This window comes from Megascapheus bottae, chromosome 16 (genome assembly GCF_031878675.1).
Source record: "Megascapheus bottae isolate mThoBot1 chromosome 16, mThoBot2.hap1, whole genome shotgun sequence".
NCBI classification, from domain to species: Eukaryota; Metazoa; Chordata; class Mammalia; order Rodentia; family Geomyidae; genus Megascapheus; species Megascapheus bottae.
The window spans coordinates 23838423-23847673 of NC_143524.1; the positions used below are offsets into that span (position 1 = coordinate 23838423).

General features: G+C 37.8%; 1 pseudogene; it reads right to left on the reverse strand.

Annotated features, from left to right (window-relative positions):
• Nucleotides 1-7846: 7846 nt before the first annotated feature.
• Nucleotides 7847-8804, reverse strand: LOC150053026 (large ribosomal subunit protein uL18 pseudogene; annotated as a pseudogene).
• Between the last annotated feature and the right edge of the window lie 447 nt (nt 8805-9251).

Consider the following 9251-nt stretch of genomic DNA (forward strand, 5'->3'; position numbering starts at 1 on the left):
TTTTCAGAAATGTCTCCTTTTATGACAAGAACATGGAGGGATGCCTTCTCTAAAATGGACTTGGAATATGATTGAGAAAAACAAATTCAATTTAAACAATGCCCCTACTTGATGCCAAATCTGATACTATCTAAACTACATAAAAATTACCGAATAGTACAAATGGAGAATTAAAGAGCTGAGTGTGTGTGAGTGTGTGTGTGTGTGTGTGTGTGTGTCTGTGTGTGTGTGTATGGACGTATGCATGTGCCCATGTATGAGTACATGCTCTGGTCGTGGAGCTTAAACTATGGGCCTGAGTGCTGTCCTTGAGTTTTTTGCTAGCACACTACCAGTTGAGTTGTAGTTCTATTTTTGATTTAAAAAAATCTCATGGATTTTTCTGCCCAAGTTGGCTTTGAATCATGATTATGAGACACTGTGCCCAGCTATACCTTCTTATACTTTTATAGCTTATACTTTCATAGTTCACACATTTTGTTTGTATATTTGACTGTAAATGCATCACATTACCTTTATATACCTTTACAGAAGCAAATTTAAAACAAGATTCCAGAGGACCTAGATCAGAAAAATAAGATTTTATAATTCCTGTGAAGTAGGGTGGTTGGTGCTTTTGCTTTCTATAATCATGGTGACATCTACAAAACATAAAATAGACATTCCAGGGCTGGGAGTTTGGCCTAATGGTAGAGTGTTTGCCTAGCATGCACAAAGGCCCGGGTTCGATTCCTCAGTACCACATACATAGAAAAAAAAAGCCAGAAGTGGTGCTATGTCTCAAGTGGTAGAGCTCTAGCCTTGAGAAAGCCCAAGGGCAGTGCTCAGACCCTGAGCCCAAGCCCACGACTGGCAAAAAAATAAAAAAAAAAAATAAATAGATATTCCATATGGAGGTTTGCTGGAATAAATGGATACTACTAATTGTCACTATTTTCCTGAAAGCAGAAATTTCAAATCTTCAAACAATTAAATTAATGTCTAGCTCCATTAGGTAGGGGGAAAGATAGGTTTGGAGTCTCAAAACTGGTAGTAAAATGTACAAGAAACTAATAAACAGTGACATATTGATGATCTTGCATCCTAAAGAAATAGTTTGGTTATGGGTAATATACTCTACTTAAGAAGGCAAGAAAGCCTTTTATATAGCTCAGCAATAAGTACTGGTACTTATCCAGAAAATAAAACTAGAGTACAAAATTTTATACAAATATTCTCAACCACACTCCATACACCAGGTAGAAACAGGGATGGCATAAATTCTGCAATCAATTAGAATAGCCTAAAATATGCAAATATCACAGAAACACATTAGACATTTACCTCAGCAATCAGTGCAGAAAGCCTAATAAGGCTGTTCAGTTAATAAGACTGCATAAGCCCATCTGAGGAACAATTAAGAAATTAAATGTAAATGTGCTTTAAAAGTTAAATGCATTCTAAAAATGTGAGGATTTTATTAAGCAATAAACAGTATAAACTGCCTGTTACTAATGTCCATCTTATTACTACACAAACAGATTTGGAAAAAGTAGATGAAAAAAAAGCCTAAGTTACAATTATTCATTATATATCTATATGCAATATTGCTGTGTTCTGAAAAATCTATTCAAGATTTTCTCTGAATAAAAAAGACACATATATACTGCTTGATTTTATTTTACAAGGGACATGCATTGCTGTTGTAATTTAAATGTTTCTACTGCAAAAAAATAGTCAATGGAAGGTTAGGGGCCTCTCTAAATAGGCATGTGTGCATTCAGAAGAATCAGAATGTGTGTAAGATGGGCCACCATTAAACATGGAAAGTCTCTGCTGTATCTAGCTGGGGTAATGAGGTAGAGAGAAAAATTCATCAAGATGAACTTGGAGGTAATTCCTTTAGCACAGAAGGCAGAAGCATTAATTGATGGATGTGATGTCCTCGCAGGACAACACAGTCAAGCTCCTGAACATGACGAATTTAGTTGGCCAATGTAAAAATAAAATAAAAGGAAATAAAAGCCTCTTGAAGTGAGGCATTAGAGATGAGCAATTTCACTGAGTACCAAATATCTGTTTGTTTTTTTCCGTTGACACAAGGACGTTGATGCATTTATGAGAGCTCATAGTCCTCATCTTGGGGAGCAAAAAAATGAATAGGATCCACTGTGTTTGTCTCTTGATTTTTTTCTTTCTGGATATCATAAAATATCACTATAAGATCTCATAATGAAGTATGGAAAGAAAGAAAAGTGACCTACTTTTGGAGAAATTGTAATTCCATTGAGAGACATGAGACAAATCACTGTGCTTCCTTAGCTGGGTAGCTTGAGAAACATTGTCATCTTTTTAAAGACCCATGCCAAGGTGAACAAACCTTACATTGAACCTAGCCCATGCTTTATATTACTAAAGAAGAAAACAAATCTTCCTGATCCTGACAAATCCAAATTGAAGACCGCCTGCCTGGACAAATCCCAGCTTATCAATCAGGCTGCTGGAAGCAAGCTAATCCAAATACCAGATCCCCTACACCCCAACCCGCCTGGGGTTCACGGCTCACTCCTTGGTTCCGCATTTTCCTCTTGTAAGCCCACGGGTTATTCTAATGGTGTGGGCATTTTATGCCAGCAGGTAAACCAAAATACCAGAAAGGAAACAGGCAATGTGACAAAGATGCCTACAGTTTTTCTGGACAAAATCTGAGATCCTTCCCTTCTCAACAGTAACAATTTGCATTTAGCTGGAGTATTAAATATTAGCCATTTAAAAAAAAGAAGGGATACAGAAGCTTAGAGCTAAGCAGAGTTAGGTCTAAGAACTGACTTAGCAGTATGATAACTGTATATAGTAACCTTGACCAAGTCCTTTATCTTTTGAAACCTCTACTTTTGCTTCTGGGTATCAGATTATAATGCTTACCTGGGGATGAAGGTTGAGAAATTTCAAGTCAAATAATTTGCTTGAATATGCACTCCGTTTTTGAAAGTATTACTGAAAGAAAAATAGAAGCTTGAAATTGAAGGACTCTAAATAAAAAATGGTTTAGTTGATTAAGAAAAATTCTATAAATGGAACTACTCCAAAATGGAAAAATAAAAAGAGGTAGTTTTTCCCCTGATAAATCTCAGTTCCATAAATGCACTGAAAGCCATTGGTAAACTGTGTAATTTCTCTGAGTTCTGATAGCCTTGTCCTTAAATAGATAGTATTTCAACACTAATCCTAATGAATGGAGAGATTATGTATTTCCATTTTAGAGTAATGCCACGGATAATAAGCACTGATTTCAATAACTCAAAAGGTAGCTCAAAAATATACTCCAGTGTTTGCTGCTATTCTACAAACACCATTAAAGAAGGTTTAAATACTCAGTTTACAGCAATATTTAATCAATCTTTGCCCTTTCTCCACCCACTCAATTTACTTTCTGCTTGGCTCCTGTCTCTCCTCAAACACTCCTGAAAAGCTAAACCTATCCCATCCCACCATCAGCCTAGTGCTATTTCACCCTTCTCCCCTTTCTCTCTTCTGTCAGTACCTTACTAATGGGCTGAATGTTTAGCCCTTCTCCCAGCAAGAAAGAACCTTTCTGTTTTGGAAAGAGCAATAGGAAAAAGATTGAGTTGGCCATTTTCAGTGCTTCTAAGAGAAATTCTAAAGATCTTCACCCTCCCAACCTTAGTAATTTTCTTTTTACTTGGACTATTAAAAAATGATCCCCTGTGGGGCCAGAAGTTTGGCCTAGTGGTAAGACTGCTTGCCTAGCATGCACGAAGACCCAGGTTCGATTCCTCAGTACCACATACATAGAAAAAAGCCAGAAGTGGTGCTGTGGATCAAGTGGTAGAGCACTAGACTTGAGAAAAACCCAAGGATAGTGCTCAGGCCCTGAGTCTAAGCCCAGGACTGGCAAAAAAAAAATCCCCTGAATGTCCCTATTTTTGTCCGAAATCTGAGAACATTAAAAGTGATTTTGGGGGGAGGCTGAAGTTGTGGCTCAAGTGGTAAAGAATTTACCTAAAAAGTGCAAGGTCCTGAGTTCAAACCCTTGGACTGCAGAAAATTATTCTCTTAAATCTACCTCATAAGATTTTTGTAAGAATGAAAACAGAGTTATATGTGTATATACACTTTTAAAAAGAAAATTGAAAATACATTCTAGTATTCGTTGCCACACACACACACACACACACACACACACACACACACATACACACATACACACACACACATACACACACACACACACACACACACACACATTTGTTTCTCCAGCAAAGCACTTAAAAAGAGTAGGTAGATGAATCATGACACTGAGATTTTCTAAGGAACCTACCTGAACTATCCTTATACTCTCTGCCAATACTTCATCACTATGGCCCTCACTCTGGAATTCCATAGTTTATATAATTATCACTGTATTATCTCTAGCCATGACAGTATTTCCATTGCATAGCAATCATTGGCTTATCCAGTCACAGGAATAAGGAGCATTTCCTATCAAATAATTTCACTGAAATTTTGTTGATTCAGCCTTCTTATTTCCACTTCTACCTAAGGCTACCTATTGCATATTTAAATGGGATCTCAAACCAGAAGTTACTCGTTGAAGCCTATCTGCAGACAAAACTAAATAAATGACTGAATGTTTACATATCTGCCATTTTTCTTAGAATATTTCCTGGTAATATTCCTGAGGACTGGCTACCATGTAACAGATAACGGGTGTCTAGGAAGGCCCCTTCCATCTGCTCACATGAAGATTTTTTTTTTAAATCAAGTTTTTTTGTACTGGTTTATTGATATTGTGCAGCTCTGACAGGCACAGTTCCAGTACAAGACATGTTGGGGGGTGAAATGGACTTGGTAATGCCTTTGACCTTCATTACTCAGTCAGATTGCAGAGTCTATCAATTATCCCAACATTGACAGTCAGGTGGATTAATTGGTGCATTTGACAAGGACGGCTATTACCCTATGTTGTTCTGACAGCTGGTTTTGATATTGGGAATTTGTCAACCTCCTCCCTCTCACCCGAACAGTGAAAGGGAAGAGGTAGAGCGAATTGGTGAAGATAGTAGAAAATTTCTCTCCCAATCTTAGCAGCCTGAATAGCACTCCTCTCAAATAGAATAAGGTCCCTTGTAGCTTGAAGATTAGTATGATATGCATACTTTATGGACGTCTATTAATAATATTTTTTGAAATTTTGATTTTTCAAGAGATTTGGCATAGGAAAGAACTAACACCAAACCAAATCAAGACAACAACAAGCCCCACAGGCTAACTTACTGACTTCCTGTATAACTTGGACGAAGTCAGTCTTTATTCTGGGACTTGAGAACCCATCTACAAGATGGGGGAGGAAGTAGCTATCCTATAGCATTCCAATGCAATTTCCCAGCATAAGGAAGTAGTAAGATTAGGGCAGAAATTTGAACTCTTCCGAAGACAAGCACAGTTAACCCAAGCCATTACATGTACATTCCCTGGGGGTTTTGCTTGTTGAAAAAAAAGAAAGAAAGAAAGAAAAAAAAGAGCCAAAGTGCTGATTTTATTGGGACTCTCTAAGGCCAGGTGTTAATCACACCATGCTACAGTCATTTGGTCTAACTAGTCTCAGACATTAATGCTGACCATGTGAGTTAACAACTCAGTAGGTCTGCAATTGTCTGGGGTTGAGCAAGAAGTGCTGAGCAGTAAACGTAATCCACAATCCATAAAATTAAAACTGGTGGAGAAATGCAGTTCAAGGACATTTAAAATAGTTAGGCAAGGGGAAAAGTGAACCTGATGTTCGGTTACATTTTCTGGGTGGCATGTTGGGCTCTTGGTGTAGAAGTGGCCTCACAGAAAGGTTAATGTTGAACTGACTGCCTCTGCTGTTAGTGGAAGCTGAGGCTTTCCCTCAGGACATGATTAGGTCTTTGGAAAGCATGTCGAGGTGTTTCTAGACAGTGTCTGCTGTGGATTCCTGATCAACTGTGGAACATGCCCTGCCATTAATCTCACTTGTTCCTCTTCATAAAAGATGGTTGCTTTCCTTCTCTGCTCTCATTATTCCTGTCTCTTAAAACCACCTCCCTGAGATTCTCCTGTAATCGCATGGTTGGATATACAAGAGTAAGAGAGATGGTTGGATATACAAGAGTAGGAGAGATGGAACATACAGGTAGACACAGACTGGATTACACATTACAGTCTATCTTAAACATATAGCATTCCATCAGCCTTCCAAGCTTGGCCTACCCAAGCTCAAGCCAAATGATTGAACAGCTGAATTCAAATAAGTTCACCACCATGGGACTCACTCCTCCTTCTAGGTTCTTTCTTCACCTTTGAATGATTCTGAATGTTTAAAAATATTTTTCTTAAGTTGATCCGGAGTTTTTTCCCCCTTGAATCATATGAAACAAACCAAACTATCTCTGTATATTACAATGCTCCGAAAATAGCAAACCATGATAAAGTGTGTATGATTCGAGAGCTGCTCTTTAAAGAAAAGTGATGCACAGTGACTAATACAGGGTTCATTACAAATAAACTTTTATTTTAGATAGGAAAAATAATTCCTAATAAAGTGAACATTTTTTTAAAAAAACTACTGATTCAAAATCATAAATCTAGAAAAATAAACACACAATTGTATTAATTAGTGTCCTAGTATATACATCCTGTTGCCTTTATATTCTCTATGTTTTCAGGATCAACTCTTATTGTACAAATGATTTTCAATTGGTCTCATAGTTTCAATAAAGTAGGAAATATTGTTTTTAGCTGCACAAGTTGCCATGTAGATGTACAATTTGACCAGAAAAGTAGTAACGTAAAGTTATGGTCAAGGCTTTAAATGATTGGAGTTGTTAAGGAAAACCAAAAATCAGTGCAATAGGAAAAAATGTCTTGAGGATATATCAGTAATTGGGCAGGTTAAAACCATCTAATACTCAAGGATATACAGATTTTTAACTTTTTTGAAACACTCTCCTCTGAGATGAGACTATTCTTGGTAGTGCTCACACAGTCCATCTATGCATTCAGAGGGCCTGATAGCCATGGCCCAAAGAGCCTGTCTACTGTTTGAGAGTGACCAAACTTGGATGATCCATTTGATGCTGGTGTTGCAGGAAAGCAGAATGCAAGAGTTATGAGTCAAATAGGGGCTCCCACTAAACTGGAAAAGAAGGTCTTAGAAGACCAGGCAGTGCATGAGAGTGTCAGGTCTTTGGAACGTAGATTGAGAAAGTGAAGCATGAAATGGTAAAGGTGAAGGTTAAGATGCACTGAAGGAGGATACTGGAGGCTGAACATCTCTGATGAGGAAAGCCACAGGCAACAAATAGAAAAAGTCCAAGAGAGAAACAATGTGGACTTCAAACATGATACTTGCCCAAGATACTAGGCATACAGCTGGATATTTTTTACAGCATTGCAGAGGTAACTAATAGACCTCTAGGATTACAGGTATGAGCCACCAGTGCCTAGCAACATAGAAGTTTTTACTGAACTCTAGCTCTTATTTTGCCTAATGATGGCACAAAACATAAGAGGCCACGTGGAACTATTTTGTTTTTTTGCTCTCAACATGTTCCACATTTTTACTTATTTATATTTTTTAAATAATTATATTCCATCTTTTAAACTAGACTTCAAGTTTCTCAAAGGTATGTTTGTGTCATATCCTTAACAATTATTTTGATATCTTCAGCATTTTAGAATATTTTGTACTTTATAAGCATCAAGTAACATTATGAAGAGCCTTTTATGTAGCATTTAGATCATTGAGTAATAGTTGGAAAACCAAACATTATTTTGCTTGTCAATAAGTTTATTGCCTTTTTGAAAAAAAAAAATCTTCATAAAAAATCACTTGGGTTAACTCTCAGCAGCCCATTCCCGAGTTCTAAGGAAGCTTGCCTTTTTCTGAGCCACCCGATCTTTCTTCTGAGCCACAGGCATCTGGGGACGATTCCACCTCTTTTTCTTCACTTCTCTCTTGGGCTTCTTCACACAGACTGGGTTATCTCTTATAGCAGCATGCACCTTCTTGTACATCTCCTCCATCATGTCTGGAGTTACATTGTTCTTTATGTCCGTGAGAACTGCTTCTTGTATGAATCTTCATCCTCTTCCATTATGTAACGCATATAATCTATGCCATTCTGACCCATGATGTGCTTCCGATGTACTTCTGCAGTGAAGTCCTTGTTCTCAGAATCATAACCAGGGAATCGTTTCGTACTGTGAGGAATAGACAAACCTCCATCCACAGCGCCTTTCAGGGCACCAAAGACTTTATTGCCAGTGGTAGCTCTGACAAGGCCTGCATCCAAATAGCAGGTGAAGGCACCAGGTTTTCCATCAATGCTCTCCACGTTGTACTCATCACCAGTCACCTCCACTTGGCGTTCGTAGATCCTGTCCATCCCAAACCTATTGAGAAGCCTGAGGGCCAGCATCAGGCCCGTGCAATAAGCAGCCGCATAATTGGTGAGGCCTACTTTCATACTTTCACACCATACTTGGGTAGTTCACGCGTATATGCTGCACAGATGATCATGTGTCCTTCTGGGTGTGCATAAGCAATCTGACAAATAATATCTGTTGGTTACATGAACTATCATCCTGTATTTGGGTGTGTTGTACTTATTTTTGTCTTGGATCACCAAGTGTTTCCAAGAATAGTAGTCAGTTTTGCTCGCTTGATGTCTTCTAAATTTCACTTGGTATCTCTTAAAGTAAGCCTTATTCTTGAGAACTTTAACAAACCCCATCCGGCAGATTAGAGACCCAAGAGTACAGCTCTACACACAGGTCCAGCTTCACTAGAGGGAGAAAAAGAACCAAAATATTTTTATTATTTAATATCACCCCACAAATGTCAGTAATCTTCCATTTTATGACAACCAAATAAGAGTTTTGAAAACTTTTGAAAATTTTGAGTGGTGATATTCTTTTGACTAAGAGCCTGACTGGAGTGATAAATCTGTAATTGGCTAGTATAGATGAGATTTTAGCACAGGTATAACCAAGTATCTTTTTTCCCTTACTATATTTTTCCTCCATCAGCCACATGGCACCAGAAACTGAGAAATTCCAGTTTTAGAGGTGACTATTTGACAGGATCCTCAATGTACTTTGATTCAACTTCTATAGATTTATTTATGTTGTTCCATTTTGATGACTCAAAAACCATGTGCATTCAGGAGAAACAATACTTTAGAATTTTGAATTTTGATCTCTCACCAGTCAAGTGATGTGCAACT